The sequence below is a fragment of the Protomyctophum parallelum genome (genome assembly GCF_964188405.1).
Source record: "Protomyctophum parallelum genome assembly, chromosome: 21".
Lineage (NCBI taxonomy): Eukaryota > Metazoa > Chordata > Actinopteri > Myctophiformes > Myctophidae > Protomyctophum > Protomyctophum parallelum.
The window spans coordinates 2,269,698-2,289,395 of NC_139713.1; the positions used below are offsets into that span (position 1 = coordinate 2,269,698).

Here is a 19,698-nt window from a genome sequence, read left to right on the forward strand (position 1 = left end):
TTAGTCTGTAGTAGATATACTTGTCTGTAGTCTGTAGTTTAGTCTGTAGTAGATATACTTGTCTGTAGTCTGTAGTTTAGTCTGTAGTAGATATACTTGTCTGTAGTCTGTAGTTTAGTCTGTAGTAGATATACTTGTCTGTAGTCTGTAGTTTAGTCTGTAGTAGATATACTTGTCTGTAGTCTGTAGTTTAGTCTGTAGTAGATATACTTGTCTGTAGTCTGTAGTTTAGTCTGTAGTAGATATACTTGTCTGTAGTCTGTAGTTTAGTCTGTAGTAGATATACTTGTCTGTAGTCTGTAGTTTAGTCTGTAGTAGATATACTTGTCTGTAGTCTGTAGTTTAGTCTGTAGTAGATATACTTGTCTGTAGTCTGTAGTTTAGTCTGTAGTAGATATACTTGTCTGTAGTCTGTAGTTTAGTCTGTAGTAGATATACTTGTCTGTAGTCTGTAGTTTAGTCTGTAGTAGATATACTTGTCTGTAGTCTGTAGTTTAGTCTGTAGTAGATATACTTGTCTTTAGTCTGTAGTTTAGTCTGTAGTAGATATACGTGTCTGTAGTCTGTAGTTTATAAACATTAGCCTACGTACTACATTCACAATGTGTCACCTGGAGCCATAACTACAGTGTCTTTAAACAGACAACATCAAAGTGCTTAAAGGACCACTTCACCACTTTTCAACCTATCTTCATATAATAGGTCCTCACTAATAATCATGATAAAATGGCACGATTCTTTTTCTACTCAGTCTGTGTCTCATAGGAGGCCTGTGGGCAGTTTAGAAACCGTCTTCCAGTGACATCATCATTAGGCATATTATTTTTTAAACAAGATTTTTTTTACAAAAATGTTTAGATTTTCATTATCGTGAGAACGATGGCTTCCAATTTCGCATTGCAACTTTTCAGGACTAGAAAGCCTGCAGTTTTTATTAGCTTGTATTCCCCATCGATGATGTCACTGGAAGACGGTTTCTGAACTGCCCCCAGCCCTCCTATGAGACACAGACCGAGTAGAAAAGAATTGCGCCATTTTTTCAAGATTATTAGTGAGGACCTATTATATGAAGATAGGTTGAAAAGTGGTGAAGTGGTCCTTTAAAGACTTAACCCTCTCCTAAAGTATCTCTCTTTATGTAGCAAAAACATCAGAGTAACTGAAATGAACTGGACATTTGATCCATCCTGGATCAAATATACATTTGATCCATCCTGGATCAAATGTATACATGAGATCTCACAGGTGTCTGAATCTATGCTGAATAAACCAATGGATTGAACGTCATAATATTGTTAGAACACGCTAGACTAGTTCATACTGCCAGTGGGCGCTAGAGGGCAGTGCAGTCCACATGTGTGAGCAGTAGCAGACTGACACATGCAGGTTGAAAGGATCTCTTCAGTCCAGTTATTACATTAAAACCTAACGGTGACAACTAACTGATTATTCATTCTGTCTGTCTGTCTGTCTGGACCTGGTTATTGGTGTGTGTGTGTGTGTGTGTGTGTGTGTGTGTGTGTGTGTGTGTGTGTGTGTGTGTGTGTGTGTGTGTGTGTGTGTGTGTGTGTGTGTGTGTGCATGTGTGGCAGGATGGGCGTGAGCGTTCCCACGCTGTCACGGCCCGTCCTCCGCCCACTGATTAGGGCTTGATGAGTGTCCCAGCTGGCTTTATGAGGTGACGTGTCACTGATTAGGGCTTGATGAGTGTCCCAGCTGGCTTTATGAGGTGACGTGTCACTGATTAGGGCTTGATGAGTGTCCCAGCTGGCTTTATGAGGTGACGTGTCACTGATTAGGGCTTGATGAGTGTCCCAGCTGGCTTCATAAGGTGACGTGTCGGCCGTGTTTGTTTGTCAGCTGTCAGTCTCTCTCTGCCACACTGCTGCTGGGTTTCACGGCCAGGAGTTATTCCTCCCGCATGGAGGCGATCATCCTAAACAAAGCTGTCCCGTCGGGTGACAGCGTGTTTGGGCCGCACTTCAGTGCAGGTATGTTTCTCTATACGTTGATGTTACGATCGCCTGCACTTAATATCTGACTGTGAACTTGACTGTGAGCGCTTGTTGTGTTTTAGCCTTGGAGCTACTCGCTCTTTCCTGCGTCCTGTTCGGCGTGTTGTGAACCAACACCACGCCTATAGGTTGGTGTTCCTCCCTCTCCGCAGTGTTTATATCCATCTGGTGTCTGTGAGGCCATGGGAGTATAAACATGGGCTCTTGTTGTTTACAGGTGTGTTCTTTACCTGGCTATACCGCTGCAGTGGCTACAACAACAACGGTGCACGTTGGCCTCATTGAAGCGGGTGAGTTTGTGTGTCTTTGCTGTTCCTGCCTCAGTGACTAGTAGTAGGCTATAAGAGTAGTATTTTAATACAGCCGTTGTGCTTTCAGGGCCAGCACTACACCTGCTGCTTTGCTGACCGTAACCATTCCACACACACTCGTACCGCAGTGTTCCAGAGGGCTCATCACACGGCCACGAGACACGAGTGGTCCGTTCGGTGGTCGCCTGAATCGGGGCCCTGGTTGATTGTAGCCCATATCGGGCACCGTTATCTATATTCCTCCTGTATTATAACGTATTCCACTTGATCTTGGTCGATATATGTATAGATACTTAGTGCTGTATTATATATATATACCTCTAACACATCTATCGTTCTTACGCAATAGCATCACAGTGCCTCTCTTGTCAATACTTTATGGGATGTGTTTAATGGAATTAACTTCTATTCACATTATGCCTTAATCATGTATACAATAATAGTGAAAATGTGTCTGTTTACATTCAGGATTTAAGAGGAATGTCTTAGCTGTTCCAGCGTGTGTGGGGCTACTCCTATTGGCTGGCATCATTGTCCTGGTCATACTCAGTGAGTAGCATTTTATAAACACTACTGTATCTTTATGTCTCATATTTGAGTCAGGAATAGTTTGATTGATTACTTTATTAACAGTTCGCCAAAAAGAGAACTGTACTTTCCTGTACAGTTCAATACAAAGTCTGATATTTGAGGATGTGTGTGTGTGTGTGTGTGCGTGGATAATTTTTTTTCCTTTTTATTTTTTTTAACCTTTATTTAACCAGTAAAAACCACATTGAGACTGAAGTCTCTTTTACACAGTGTGAACTGGCCAAGAAAATAGGCAAAATAAGTGACACAGCTCTGCCAGTAACAAAACAAAATACACAACAAAAAACAGGACAGACATACAATGCTCATAAATACAGTACCCACTACCGAAGAAGCTCAAAGGGGAGAGAACAGGAACGCGACTAATAAATAAAAACTAAGCAATGGAAATTGCTAGTAGACTAAAATGCACGCAGACATTTGCTATAGATCAAAGCAGGAGCAGTGCATTTAGGTTTAGGTTTATTTATTTAGCATGTAGTACAATAACATATCAAAGAAACAAAAATACAATGCACGGAAGGGAAGAAGCCAGAAGGCTTATATGGAATACTTTCCTGTAGGAAGAGGTCATTGATTTAAAAGATTAAAGAACAGTACATAAATCTACAAGTTGGCAAAGGGGGGCAGCTGTGCAGTAAAGAAATAAAAACACAGACTGCACAAAAAACGGAAATAAACAATACAACAACAAACACACAAAAGAAAATATAACGCATCAAAGTAAAACATGTAATCTACAGAGAGGAAGAAATAAGATATTTCTTTAGATGTTTTTTTAATATTGGCAAGGATAACGAGGATTTAAGTGAAGCATCTAGGGAGTTCCATAGATGAGGGCCTCTAAATTTGATGACAGATTGATGTTTGGAAGTGCGACAATAGGGTAATTCAAAATGATCTCTTTGCCTTGTGGGGTAGGAGTGAATGTCTGAAGTAACACGGAAGAAGTATTGGAAGTGTGCCCATGATGGCAATCCTTTTAAAGCTCACTTGGCGAATCACAGCAGCCAGTTTGAGTCTGGACTGTAGGTCATTCCAAGACCAGGTTCCGAAATAAACAATGCTTTTTTTTTCCCAGCCTCAGATTTTGTTGGGGGCACGACGTAGCGTAACCAAGCAGTTGATCTGAGGTTGAGAGAGTTTTGGACAAGTTCAAATGTATAACCAATGTAACGTGGGAGGTTACCAAGAATGGCTTTATAAATGAGAATATACCAATGTAGCAACCTGCGAGACGTTAAGGAATACCAACCCACTAGTAGGGCATACAGAGTACAGTGATGAGTCCTATAGGGGGAGTTGGTTAGGAACCTCAATGCAGCATGAAACAGGGGGTCGAGTCCTATAGGGGGAGTTGGTTAGGAACCTCAATGCAGCATGAAACAGGGGGTCGAGTCCTATAGGGGGAGTTGGTTAGGAACCTCAATGCAGCATGAAACAGGGGGTCGAGTCCTATAGGGGGAGTTGGTTATGAACCTCAATGCAGCATGAAACAGGGGGTCGAGTCCTATAGGGGAGTTGAAACATGAAACAGGGGGTCGAGTCCTATAGGGGGAATTGAAACATGAAACAGGGGGTCGAGTCCTATAGGGGAGTTGAAACATGAAACAGGGGGTCGAGTCCTATAGGGGAGTTGAAACATGAAACAGGGGGTCGAGTTTGCTCAGAGTTGAGGAACTAGCAAAGCGGTAGACAGTATTGCCATAATCAAGCTGCGACAGGAAGAGGCCTGTAACCTGTGTGTGTGTGTGTGTGTGTGCAAATGTGCGGTCGGTCTGTGACAGCGCTGTGCTCGCCACAAAGCTCGAGAAGCACACGCCACACACACAACTACATACAATACATGCTTCCAATCTTCTGACCAAACACAGGGTGTGTGTGTGTGTGTGTGTGTGTGTGTGTGTGTGTGTGTGTGTGTGTGTGTGTGTGTGTGCGCAATAAGTCACAATATGACCTTTAGGAGCATTGACGCATGCAGAGCATATACAGCCAACATTATAGACATTTTGTCATGAACAGGTATCCACCAACACCAAAATAAATGACTGCAGTGTGGACCTTTAGGACCTGGTCCTGTCTGCTAACTGTCTGTCCATGTGGACACATAGTGGACTTAATGGCTTTACAATGACAAACGCTACATAACAGATCTGTCTGTCCCTGTGGACACTAGTGGACTTAACCCTAAAAGACCTGGATTGCAAAAAAGAGATTTCAACCTTACTACTACTTTCTACTACTAGGACTTTGCAGGGGACATTATGTAAAAAAGGAAAAAAAAGTTTAGTGCAAATGTTATGCACATTTATAATGACAAACGCTACATGGCAGATTCACTAAGTCTGTCCATGTGGACACATACAGTAGATACTTTACAATGACAAACGCAACATGGCAGATTCAAACTCCTAGAACTTCAACCCCTGTAGCAACCAGACACCTCTCTTTGTCTCTTTGTCAAATGCAGACTTACGATCACAATAAACAATTTACAATTTAGGCATTTAGCAGACGCTCTTAATCCAGAGCGACTTACAATAATCAAGAACAAAAGCATGGGAAATACATCACAAAAGCATTTATCATAAAACATGCGTAAGCTAAGAAAGTAACAGTGGAATATCTATTATGAGGCTATACATATAAACTGTACATACTACTATGCTATACATATGTACTATGGCGTGCTATGACTACATACAATGCAATTATGGTGCCGTCTACATAACATGCTATAAGTCTGTATCAGATGCTATCTAAGTCTACAGAAATGCTATCTAAGGGGGTAGGGTAAGTGCTATGGGCCATGATGGAGTCTAAAAAGGTGGGTTAAAGCTGGATGTAATACTAATCAGTTTGTTGATTATCCTTCTTGCAGATTTGGACCTGACTAAACAGAGAGACCAGTGGAAGACCAGTTTTGTTGAGTTCCAGACCAGACATGACAACCTGACTAAACAGAGAGACCAGTGGAAGACCAGTTTTGATGAGTTACTGAGCAGACATACCAACCTGACCGAACTGAAGAGGATTATTTGTGGTCAGTGAGACGTCACTGTGTTTATACTGTACATTCTAATATCATGTTGTTCATCATTTTGTCATTAATCACATAAAGAACAGTGTCTAACATTATATTTTGTTAGAATCACATGGATTTACATTTGGTGATGTTGTGTGTTACTACATATCTACTGAGGAGAAGACCTGGGAGGACAGCAGAGCATTCTGTACAGCCAGACAATCCTACCTGATGACCATAAAGAGCAGAGAGAAGCAGGTGCAGTGCGTGGGTGCGTGCGTGCATTAGTGCATGCTGTAACCTACTCCATCTAGTTGAGACACACATCTAGTATTGTACAGATTGTACTTCAGTAACCAGCTGCTTGTCTGTCCAGGACTTTGTTGGCAGACTCGGTGGCGGATCCAGACTCAACGTTGTGTGGTTTGAATTGACCGACAGAGAGACAGATGGAGTGTGGAAGTGGGTGGATGGAACACCACTGACCACAACGTAAGACTTTACCTTCATTATTCTACTGAGGCCCATTCTAAATACTGACCTAAGTTTTCTGAAAAACAAATATTTATATAACAGCATCACATTTTCTTATTTCTTTAATACTGTACATACTGTACAGAACCCCAAAAGGGGTTCCCGCCCAGAATGGGTTAAAGAAAACATTTTAACTACATTTATTTTCAGCAAACTACATTTCACATTATTTCCTCTTCATATTTATTTCTAAATGGAATCCAAGGCTATAATACAACAGTTACTCTGTATGCGTTGTCTATTTCATTGTCCAGTTAATTTGTACGTAAATATATAATCATTATATATATTTTATCTGAATGTTTAGGGTTTTTTTTTTAATCATGACTTCAAATGATATTACATTATATTATATATGTAATATAATTTGAAGTCATGATTAAAAAAAACCCTAAACATTCAGATCAAATCCTTGTTGTGAAGGTAATGTAATGTATTAATGTGTCTACTTCTACAGGTACTGGGGGCCTGGTGAGCCTGACGGTGGTGAAGGAGAAAATTGTGTTACTTCTAATAGAGAATGGTTCGACCTTCCATGTGGGTTAACACACAATTGGATTTGTGAAATAGTTTTCTAGAGTTATGCATTAACTAGTAATGGTTATGTGTATGTGCAGCACCTGATTAAACCTTTGGGGGGGGGGGGGGGGGTTATTGTCAAGGATACATCCTAGATATGTGACCTCTTCTTTGCTAGATATGACTGTCATCGACACAGACCTTAAAATCATCTACATTTGTCCTACTCAGGGAATGGTTGGACCCAAAGAGGATGGATTCCGTTTTACCGAGGTGTAATGAGAGCTTGTTATCGGTAAGCCAGGTTCGTATTTTGGTGAGTTCTGTACTAAGAGCCTCCTGAACCTGCGCTTTGTTTTCTCCCGAAATCAGGAGTGCTGAGTCATCGGCAAATAAGAACAACTTACAATTACATGCGGCGCTCATGTCGTTAATGTATAGTAGGAAGAGTAATGGCCCTAATATGCTTCCTTGGGGAACCCCACAGTTCACTGGGAGGGGGGAGGACATGGTTCCATTAATGTCAACCATTTGTTCTCTACCTTCAAGGTAGGACCTCATCCAACATAGTGAAGTACTATCAAAACCAGTCGCCTTCAGCTTGTCCAGTAGGATCGAATGATTTACCGTATCAAATGCCTTTTGAAGGTCCAGCATGACCATCCCACAGTATTTACCCGCGTCTACCTCACGTATGATGTAGTCATTCAGATATAATAGGCATGTGTCAGTGGAGTGTGATGTTCTGAAACCGGATTGGAATTCGAACAGCAGATTGCGTTCGCTTAAATATCTGTCTAATTTGTTCATAAATTATTCTCTCTATGATTTTGGACATAGAACACAAGATAGAGACAGGGCGGTCGTTTCCTGTGTCTAATTTACTTCCCTTTTTATACAGGGGGATTACTAATTTTAAGTTCCTGTGGAACGTGGCTTTGACTGATGGATAGGTTTGAGATGTGGGTTATTAAAGGGGCTATAGAGACAGCCGCGTCCCTGAGGAATCTGGTTGGTAAGTTGTCATGACCAGTGGCCTTGGTAAGTTGTCATGACCAGTGGCCTTGTTTGGCTGAAGGGTGCTTAGTATTTTTAGCACCTCTTCATTACTTGCGCAAGCAGAGCGCGCAAGTAATATTTTCGCCCGGTCTCCTTCGTCGTGACAGCTGTTCCGCCATTCGAGGCTTACGCAGAAAAACATCAAATCTGTGCCTGTGTTGCTGGACCAATGATGACGAAATGACCATATTTCTTACGTCATCATTTAGAGCTAGTCATACGTATACTATATACATAATCAGTAAAAAATAAAATAGCAAATTGTGCCTGATCTGCTGGGACCAGAGTACGTGGTGTGTATGTGTATGACTAGCTCTAAATGATGACGTAAGAAATATGGTCATTTCGTCATCATTGGTCCAGCAACACAGGCACAGATTTGATGTTTTTCTGCGTAAGCCTCAAATGGCGGAACAGCTGTCACGGTTTTTGGCGCAAAGTAACCACAGTATACCGCTAATCAACTTACAACTACACACTTTATACAGTATAGACGTACGGTATGGGCTATAGCCCATGTTCAAAAATGATGAAAAACGAGGTAAAAAAAAAAAGAATCTAAAAACGATGGGCTAAAACCCATGTTTTTTTTTTTGTTTTTTTTTTCAAAACCTCAAAAATGATGAAAAACGGCGTGCTATAGTATGCCGTACGGTATGGGCTATAGCCCATGTTCAAAAATGATGAAAAACGAGGTTAAAAAAAAAAAGAAAAAAATCAAAAAACGATGGGCTATAACCCATGTTTTTTTTTTGTTTGTTTTTTTCAAAACCTCAAAAATGATGAAAAACGGCGTGCTATAGTATGCCCAGGGGCGGCCTTAGGAATCTGGAGGCCCGTTTCAAGACCAAATATGAGGCCCCCGTATACCTATGACATCATTATTTTGTTGATACAGCCGTATATTGATACGAATAGTTTGACTGTTCAATATCACACGCAGCCATTACTCTCGACAATTAGCAACAACACCTTTCCTCATCCTGTCGTCCCTTCACAATTAAAGTGTCTCCCTTTTACCTCCCAATGCTGCACATTTTACCATGTTATTTACATAAAATAGGTGTAACTTTACTAACTTAACATTAACATTGTGGGAGAGAGCAAGGCAGTGAGTGAGCGAGAGAGAGAGAGAGAGAGTGGGCCAAGAGTGGCGGGGGTTGACTGAGGGAACTTCAGTGCACTGTACACTCTTGCTTCGTGTCCCATGTTGGCTTGGTGTGGAATGTGCTAATTTGTCCCCTATATTCAAAGTCTGAGTCCCATTGATTGTTGGCTGTGTTTAGCATGTATATGGCTGTGGAGTTTTGGTACAAAATCAAAACAACTTGTCTAATATTTTGGCATGTTTAAACCTCCAGGAAAATCCGTGTTGAGGTTCTTGATCCACTGTTTTTCATTAAAACGTCTTTGTCCTACTGTCCAGTTGGGATTGTGTTGAAGTCCAGGTATACTTTTAAAGCTTCAATGCCATGTGCCATGTAATGTTGAACAATCCTTTTAGTTGTCTTTATTGCATTGTTAATATTGTATTTGTGTTGTCTCAGCCTTGCAGCTATTGTTTTACTCGTTTCTCCGACATATTGTAAGCCACATTTTTCTCATGTGATTAAATAAACACAGTTGCTGGTGCTGGCTGTTATCTGTTGTTTAATCTCCAACGTGCGTTTTGTAATTCTATTTTTAACTATTTGTTTGGGTTTGAAGTATTCTGGTCTCTGGCGTGCTGGTGTGTTGATTACTTTTAGCTTGCTGTGTACCAGATAAAATGGTAAATGGTGCATTTATATAGCGCCTTTATCCAAAGTGCTTTACATAGATTGTGCATTACATTCACCCATTCACACACACATTCATACACCGATTGCGGTGGAAGCCATGCAAGGTACCAACCAGCACATCGGGAGCAATTTGGGGTTCAGTGTCGTTGCCCAAGGACACTTCGACATGTAGACAGGAGGAGCCGGGATTCAAACCGCCGACCCATGGATCATTGGACGACCTGCTCTACCTCTTGAGCCACAGCCGCCCTTAAGAGTTTTGTTTTTTTCTGTAGGCCGAGTTTGCGATTATAATTTTTTTGGCAGAAAAAAAAACTAACAATAACAATAAAGGACCAAGTCCTTTCAGGACTCCTTGGTCCTTTAAATAAAAAAAGATCATAGAAATAAATATACAATAAAGAGAGTTCCACCGTGTTCAGTTTGGAACATACAGACACGGGTTTGTGTTTCCACCGCATTGTGTTGGACGGAACAATTGTCATTGTTTGATGCCTAGCTGAATGGTTAGAGAGCCTGTCTGGAGAGAAGGAGTCTCCTGAGGTTTGAATCTCAGTAAGTAATGCTGAGAGGTGGCTCACCATCAGGTGGGATGAGATGTTGATCCATCATTTCTTGATCTTTCTGCTGTTCCTTCGTCTGGAATGTGGTCTCGGTTGTTATTGTTGTTGTCGTCTGTTGTCGTTGGTTGCCATGGCTGCCAGTTCCCACCTGATGTCGTGTGGGAGTTCTGATTGGTCCAGAGCGTACTGAATAACTTCTAGCTTGCATAACGTCTTAAGACAAGGACTCAAGTCTAAGATGAACAGCTCATCAGAGATAGTGGTATCTCCTTTTTCTCCTCCAAAGTGGATGATACGATCTCCCACAATGCAACAGCACATACCATACAATTGACATGGTCCTTTCCCCTTGGGCTCAACCTTCTTCCAGGAGAAGGTCTCTGGACTGAATTTACACACATCCTTTAAGTTCTGGTTAATGTTCCAGCCACCACATATGTACAGCTCCCCATTGTAGATAAATGCTGAATGACACAAGCGTCCTTCTGGTAGAAGTTGTGCAGAAGGTGTGTCCAGCCAGGCTTTTGTCTCTGTGTCAAACACTCTGATGCTGTTGTAGCCCCCCTGGGACCCCCAGCCCCCGAATACAAACATCTTGGTACCAATGATGTTGGCAGAGTGAGCTGATGAAGCAGGAGTTGGAGTTCCTCTGGTGTTAATTAAAGTCCAGACCATTGTGCTGGTGTCCAACTTGTACATGTCATTAGTGGATCCAGTCAGCTTGGTGTCTCCTCCATGGATAAACATGACCTTCCCCAACACACAGGCTGAGTGGCCGCACTTCCCCTCTGGAACAGTCCCAGAAACCCTGGGTTGGAACCATCTGTGGGAGTCAACATCAAATGCATAAAGCACATTGCGGTAAGGGATCCCTCCCCAGATGTAGACTGTATCTTTAACCAACACAGCTGTGTGGCCACGGCGCATGGATCGAACCTCAAGGTGACCGTCCCCTCTTCCAGGTTCCACTGGAAGTAACTTCTTCCAGCATAAAGACACTGTGTTGAAGACATGGACATCCATCTGTCCCTGCATGTTGTTGAAGGTCCTTCCATAACCATAGCCTCCAAAGGCATACAGTTTGTTCCTCACTGCTACAGCAGCATGATGGACTCGCTTTGGTCCTCCTGCTTTGGAAACGGTCCAATACAACATCTGTCTGTCTGTCTGTCTGTCTGTCTGTCTGTCTGTCTGTATGTCTCTCTCTTCTCTATCTCTCTCGACGTCTACGGTCATTTTCAACACGGTGCATCATCTTATATCTTCTGGTGTGAAATCACACGAGACACAAACTGTTGCCATGCACGCCTTAACGACGCCAATTAGTGCAGCTGTTCTTCATCTGCACCCTTTGAACTCTATTGCTATATTTATTACTTCATTGCGGCTACGTTGGGGTCTATGGATCTATGGGTCTATGGGTCTTCCACACGTATAGCATAGTATAGTATATATGTATAGTTTATAATATAGTTTCATTATATAGATATTCCACTGTTACGTTCTTAGCTTACGCATGTTTCATGATAAATGCTTTTATGTGATGTATTCCCATGCTTTTTTGTTCTTGCTTAATGTAAATCAATCTGGATTAATAGCGTCTGCTAAATGCCTGAATTGTAAATTGCTACAGCGTTCCCTAACACTGTGCTGTGTTGTATTTTGAGGCTGTGTGTGTGTGTGTGTGTGTGTGTGTGTGTGTGTGTGTGTGTGTGTGTGTGTGTGTGTGTGTGTGCAAACGTGAGCGGAATGTGCTCAAGCTGACTGGCTGAGCACGGAATGTGATGTATGGTGATAGCAGTGCCGCTCACGTCACGCGGGTGTGATATTTTTCTCCATATCGCTGTGTGAGAGACAGTCCACTGAGCAACTCAAAGTGAGGCTGAATGACAAGCATTTTGCATTCTGGCTCTTTGAGGGGAGCTAGCGCCCCCTATGGCCAGCTTGGTGTGTTTGTGTGTTCTCAGATTCCTGAGAACACACTAAGGCTGCGTCCGAATTGCTAGGGTTGTTCCCTACTCCCTACTCCCCATGCGGGGATCCAGACTCAGTGGACTATAATAGTGAGGATTTCGGACAGTACTTCCTATATGGGGAGCACCGAAGTCTGACGTCAATATCGGTAGAGGGCGCAATAACTCCACGGTTCCATGTGCTTTTTAAATAATAATAAACAAATCATCCACATCTACAAGAAAACAGCCAAAACGCGAATGTTATCATTGTTACTCCTGCTGAATTAGTTAGATTTTAGCTAGAAACAGACTGTATCAAATATAAGTGACCAATTCATGGATTGAATATTATGTTTTTAATTAATGGATGAATGAATGCATAATAAATATTGTTATTATTTTAAAACCGTGCAGTGTGTGCTTGCTATATTATATATATACTATATTAGTAAATAAATGAACATAATATGTTAATTTATGCCTGAAGAAGGCCAAAAGGCCGAAACGTTGCTACGACTCTTAAAATAAACTTCTTCTCCTTCCTTAAAACATTTGCTGTTGATTGATTGATTGATTGAATTGTTCTGCCAATACGCACCTGCTATAAAATTGAACCGGGTGTGCGGAAATCATCCCTTGAACCATTACACCTAAACTGCTTCGTTACCATATTCGTCTTGCAGATAAGACCATATATACAGATATATATTATTCCTATATTTTCGCGCCTCTCAGACTCAGACCGAGGTAGCTCGAAGACGTGCGACGGGCAGGAGAGAAGAAAAGAGCGTCTATACTATTCAATAGCGTTTGAGCTTTTTTTTTTTTTTTTTTTGTCAACCGTGTCGAGGCTGGACACAAATTACAATGCCACTCAATAGGCCAGTGAATTTGAGCGTGTTTGTCTTTGGACTTATACAACTAATATTGGTGAGACGGAGAAACAGAACTCTCAGACAGAGACAACTGAGAAGAGCATTTGCATTACTGGGAAGACGTCAAACTGTAAGTAAATATAAACCTTTGTAAATAGTATTGTTTATTATCATTATTTATGTATTTAATAATTTATATAAATAGTAAAACTTATAGTATGCATTTATTTAAAAAGTAATATTTGTATGATTATTTAGGCTATATTTATTTTACCATGTATTTATAATATGGCATGTACATCAGTAGCAATGATTATAGTAATACAGTAATTGTTTTATTACATATAGAAATAGAAATAGCTATAGCATATACAATTCATGTATGAAAGTGTTGATTATTATACTAATTCATGATTATATATCCATTTATTTACAGACTGAACGACCAGCTCAGTACTGTATAGTCAACCACCATGTCCCTATTCTGAGGATGTATTTTGATGACCAGAGGGACCTACGCCCTGACTTCCGACTATCCAGGCGCACCATAGGCCTTCTGATACAAGCCCTCGATGCTCCAGTTGACCTTGGCTGGGCTCATCATTTGCAAGTTCTGGTATTCGTGTTTTGGCTGGCCAGTGCAGCCTCATATCGGTTGGTGTCAAGAGCATTTGACATCCCACGCTCCACTGTGTTTGACATTGTCCACCGCGTGGCAAACCAGATCATCCGTATTAAAAACCGTGTCATCTTTTTTCCCCCCGCCAATAAAATCGCTGCTACTGCACTGGGGTTTGGGACTCGGGCTGGAAACCCAGCATTCAACAGGGCTGTGGGAGCTATCGATGGGTGCCATGTGAGAATTAAGCCCCCTCTTTTAGATGGCCAGTGCTACTTCAACAGAAAACTGTTCCATTCCATCCAGATGCAGGCAGTGTGTGACAGTGAGGCTATCTTCCTGGACATATTTGTTGGGTACCCAGGCTCAGTCCATGATTCTCGCATCTTGAGAAATAGCCCAATGTATGTGCAACAACAATACCCACCTGAAGGCTATTACATCCTAGGGGATGGGGGCTATCCCTGCATGTCTAACCCCATCGCAGTGCTCACACCCTACAGGGAGCCAGTGAGGAACCCGGTGGAACGGAGGTTCAACAGGCACCATGCAAGGGCCCGTACTGTCGTTGAACGGTCCTTTGGCATGATGAAAAGTAGATGGCGTTCTATATTTTTCAAGGCCCTGGAAGTGCACCACGTTTTCGCTGTGAAGGTCATTGCCTGCTGTGCCATTCTGCACAACATTTGCCTCAGAGATGGCGATACCTTTGAGCCTGAGGAAGAGGAAGAGGAGCTGGATGGAAATGAGGGTGGTCAGCATCCACAGGACCAGGAGGATGGGGAACAGCTGCGTGCACACATTGCTGCAGCCCTCTCAGCCGCAGCAAACCCTCCTGAAGCCCTGAATGAACATGATTACCTGTAAACATTGTAGCTGCATGCCATGGGATCTTTTTGGATGAGTGATCATTTTGACCTCTTAAAATAATATTATTTATATAATCATTTATTTATTTATATTGTAAAACTTATAGTATCATTTGTATGAACATTATTTAGGCTATATTTATTTATTTTACTATGTATTTACAATATGGCATCCCGAAGTGGAGTTTATTTCTTTTGGTTCTGCAACAGTGGTGCACGGCACCTGGGTTATTTTGGTTATTGTGAAAACCTGAAAGGTATACTACACTGTGCTATATATGTACTGAACTACTTCTGGTTTCCAATACAAACCTTGAGACTGACTTTGCTTGTGTCTTTTGCAATTCTTGACTGTTTTGAGTTTAAATAAGTGTTATTGAAATGTACTGATTTATTATATATATATTATTATATACTGTATATCCCTGAGTTAACAAGGTATTTTATACAGGGACCTTTGTAGGGTTTCTCCTTGATTCAAACTTTTATGGGTGAAACCGCTACAATATATAACAGTAGCATAGGTGATTAAGAATGAGTTGCAGTAAAGTGTTCATCATTCCAGTTCAGACAGAATTTATTTGGCAAATAAAAATTAAATGATTCTGGATAATTTGTTTTTGTCTGTCTGTCCGTCCCCCCCTCCTAACAAGCACTACTTGTGCATTGTGTAACAAGTGCATTGTTGGGGGGGAAAGTAAATACTTGCCTCAATGTCAAAGTCATACAAAATAGTCATACAAAGTAAAAAAATAAATGTTGGATCAAAGTTCTGTACAGACACGAGGGTAACAATCAAAACAAGAGGGAATAAACATTTATAACAAGGTGAGCTGAGCTCCTTCATCTCAAACTCACCCTCCTCTCTTCAAAATGGCTCAAACTCACCCTCCTCTTCAACATGGAACAGATTACTGTTCAATAATACAGCTTTAGCAGCATAAACAATTTAACAGAATATAACTGTTCATGTAAATAGGCCTACATTTTAACAAAAAATAAATAAATAATAATAAGGATCCAGTCCCACCAAAAAAGCAGAATGAAATGAGAAAATGTTCTTGTTCGAACCGGCCTCAGGTCTTAATGGGTTTTTTAACACTACATTTTTTCCACAATTTTCTCGAGGAGAGACAACATTCTATCCTCCCTTGTCTCTTCTCTCTTTGCTCTTGCCTCTTCTCTCTCCTCTGCTCTCTCCAGCAACTCGAGGACCCCATCACGCCGCTTCTTTGCTGGGACTGGATCTGAACTCTCTGGTGGCACTGAATCGGAGGAGGAGGCTTGAAATAATGTGACAGAATCAGATCTGGGAGGGTTCTCTGTCCATGAAGTGGCAATGAGCATAGGTGGTGTTATTGATGGCTTGCCACCTATGGCCAAATCCATTTCGTCAAACCACTTCCAGTTTGATGCGGTCTTCTCCCCCGATTCAGTGCCACTTCCCGAAGGTGGTTTCTTGAGTTCCTGCACACATTGCAATGTATTTGTTGGGCACAATTAATGTAATATTCTATTAATGTAATGTCTATTCACACACTGAATGCTGCTGTGCGTAGATCGAGGATATAACCTTATGATGAGCACTTTTACTTTTTACTTTTTACTGTATTATCTTGTGCCTATGTCTATGCACACGCACTTTTATGACCTATCGCATAGCACTTTAAACGCCTGCACTTTAATGGTTGTGTGCACCTTTTACTCTGGTATCCGCTATGTGAACTGTTTGTTGTCTGTACTGTTTCATTCATTGTTTAATGTACTGTCTATGCTGCAACCCAATTTGCCCTTCGGGGACACTAAATAAACTTGAACCTTGAACCTTGATATTCATTTCAAATGCAGAACACAGCAAGAAAATACAAACTGACATGTCATCCATGCTTACATTTATGGTCATGTAGTTATATACAGAGATGGGAAGTAACAAAGTACAAGCACTTTGTTACTTCAAGTGGTTTTTTCAGGTATCTGTACTTGCTGAATAGGATGCTACTGTATTTTAAGATCAATCATAATAATAATAACTTGGAGAGCCAAATGGTTTCTGAGGTGGTAGGCCTACAAGGCTGAGAAGTGAGAACCACTGATGCATTAGTTAGCTTTGCACAGAAACATTAATACTTACTCTTTAAGTACATTTCAGAGCCTGTACCGGTGTACCCTCTGTAACTTGTAGGCCTACATAAGTATAGTACTTTTCCCATATCTGATTAAATACAATTAATCCAAACCTTGTATGTCTTCTTTAAGTTCTCCCATTTTTTTGCTGCTTGGGAAGCAGACACAACTCCAGTCAGTCCAATGTCTCTCAACACAGCTCTACAAAATGTAATTAGACAGACATAAGACAAAAACATATTGTCATTTTTACTAACCTTTTAGCCAACACATAAGTGTAATTTCACTTGTATTGCCGTTAAGAATACACATAATAATATTCCTTCACAAGAATTAACTCGGTGAACTCACTCCCATCCCGTTTTCGCAGCATTCCTCATCCCCGTGAACAGACTTTCGTTCTCCGCTCGCGACGAAATAAACCGTCGAACATCTTCATCAAGCCCTGAATAGACAATTGTTGATATGTAATTTAGTCCATCTAGACTAAACTAAACAGTAACACGTTTGTTACATGGCGTAAACAAACGGAAAAATACTTACATTTGTATGCGTTGTTTTCCCTCGCTGCCGCTGGTTGAACAAGTTCTACTGCTGCGACGGGTGGTGAACAGGGCTCCATTGCTGCTGCTTGTGTTGTTGTTTATGCTTCTGGCACATGTATTGTGGATGTAGTGCGCATGAGCATACGCTCAAAGCGTGCCTGCGCAATGCATTGTGGGGTAGATTTGCTTCGCTGCGTTTTTTGAGTGACCATCGGGAGCTCCCTACAATTCCCGGTGCATTGTGGGATACTTCAGTCCACTACTGTAGGGTGCAAAAATGCTCACTGCATATTCGGACACTATAACAAAATGGCGGAACCCCAAAGTAGTGCACTATATGGGGCATAGGGAATGAATTCGGACGCAGCCTAAGTGTTCCTTAGGAATCTGGAGGCCTGTTTCAAGACCAAATATGAGGCTCCCATATACCTATGACATCATTTATTTTATTGAGGCCCCCCTGAGGGTGGAGGCCCGTTTCAATTGAAACTGGTGAAACATACTTAAGGCCTCCTATGGGAGCAGGATGATTGGAGAAGAGGCAGAGAGGCAAAGTAGGTTTTAGGCAGAAGGTTTATTACCAAAATCCAGGTACAGGAACACGAGGAAAACAAGAACTTGGAAATACTCTCACTATACGAGCAAACACTAGTCACATACAACAATGATCTGACAAAGGAAAAGACAAAACCAGGGGAGCATAAATAAATACACAAAGACACAGGTGAACTCAACAGATAATTATCACAATGATTGGCTAAAAGGACTAACAAGACAAGGTGGAAACAAAAACCTCAGGAGCATCACAGGGAACACAAAGGATGTACTGTCAATGTTTGTGTGGAATGAGTCCAGTCTTATGGGGAGCAGGATGATTGGAGAAGTGTCCTCAGGTGTGAAAGGGGCATGGCACTGTGGGGATAATGAGGGAGTGTGAGCAGGTGTGTGGCAAGGCCTGAGAGTTGGCATGTAATGTCCAATCCCAATCCAATCCACTTTATTTATATAGCACGTTTTAAAACTCAGAGTTAACAAAGTGCTGTACAGGAGAATAAAATAAAATAAAAACAAGTGCACTAAAGCTACCACACAGAAAAACAACAGCGAGAAAACAAACAGTGACAACAACTGAGACACAATACAGAAAACAACAGAAAAACAACAGCATCACAGTGAGACGAAACATATACAAGGACCAAAGGAACTCAAGCGGGGTTAAAAGCCAAGGTAAAGAGGTGGGTCTTTAGGCCAGATTTAAAGGTCTCGATGGAGGGGGCCAGTTTGACGTGGGAGGGGAGTGCGTTCCATAGTTTAGAGGCTACAACAGAAAAGGCTCGGTCGCCTCTGGACTTTAAGCGGGTCTTCTTTGTGACCCTGAGGTTTAGCTGGCCCTCAGACCGCAGAGATCTAGCAGGAGTATAAACCTCAATAAGGTCAGACAGATAAAGAGGAGCCAGACCATTTATAGATTTAAAGACAAATAAAATAATTTTAAAATCCACTCTGAAGCGGACAGGGAGCCAATGAAGGGAGGCCAAGACAGGTGTGATATGCTCACGTCTGCGAGTACCTGTGAGTAGACGAGCGGCTGAGTTTTGGACTAGCTGGAGTCGAGCAAGGGAGGCTTGGTTTAAACCAGCGTACAAGGCATTACAGTAGTCCAACCGCGTAGATATGAAGGCATGTATAACTCGCTCAAAATCACTAAAAGATAGCACCGACTTGATTTTAGCCAGCAGCCTCAGATGATAGAAACTAGAGCTAACTACTGCATTGACCTGTTTGTCAAGTTTAAGGGCATTGTCTAGTTTGACGCCAAGGTTTGAGACCACAGGTTTCACATATGGCTGCAGGGAACCTAGGTCAGTGGGAACGATACCAGGACCGCTAGGTCCAAACACTATAACCTCCGTTTTACTTTCGTTGACACTTAGAAAATTAAGAGCCATCCATGCCTTGATGTCACTTAGACAGTCAAGCAGAGGAGCCGTTATTGTCCTTTTTAAGGGGCATGTATATTTGCGAATCATCCGCATAAAGGTGATACGAAATGCCATGTTTCTTAAAGATAAGGCCAATAGGAAGTAAATATAAAGAAAATAGAATAGGCCCAAGGATCGAGCCCTGGGGGACTCCAGAGGACAGGGGGGTGGAGGACGATACGAAGTCGCCAAATTTAACAGAGAAGCATCTCTCCGATAAATAGGAAGAGAACCAGGCTAAAGCGGTATCTCTGACACCAACACAAAGCTCCAAACGAGATATAAGAGTATTGTGATCGAGAGTGTCGAAAGCAGAGCTTAGATCTAGGAG

At 41.7% G+C, this 19,698-nt stretch overlaps 1 long non-coding RNA gene across 1 annotated transcript; it reads right to left on the reverse strand.

The window, feature by feature from the left end:
* Positions 1-15,797: 15,797 nt before the first annotated feature.
* On the reverse strand, positions 15,798-17,486 carry LOC310879076. Its single transcript, XR_014570930.1, has 3 exons — positions 17,384-17,486; positions 16,954-17,041; positions 15,798-16,183 (listed from the first exon to the last, which is right to left on the reverse strand). It is a non-coding gene; the product is annotated as an uncharacterized lncRNA (long non-coding RNA).
* Between the last annotated feature and the right edge of the window lie 2,212 nt (positions 17,487-19,698).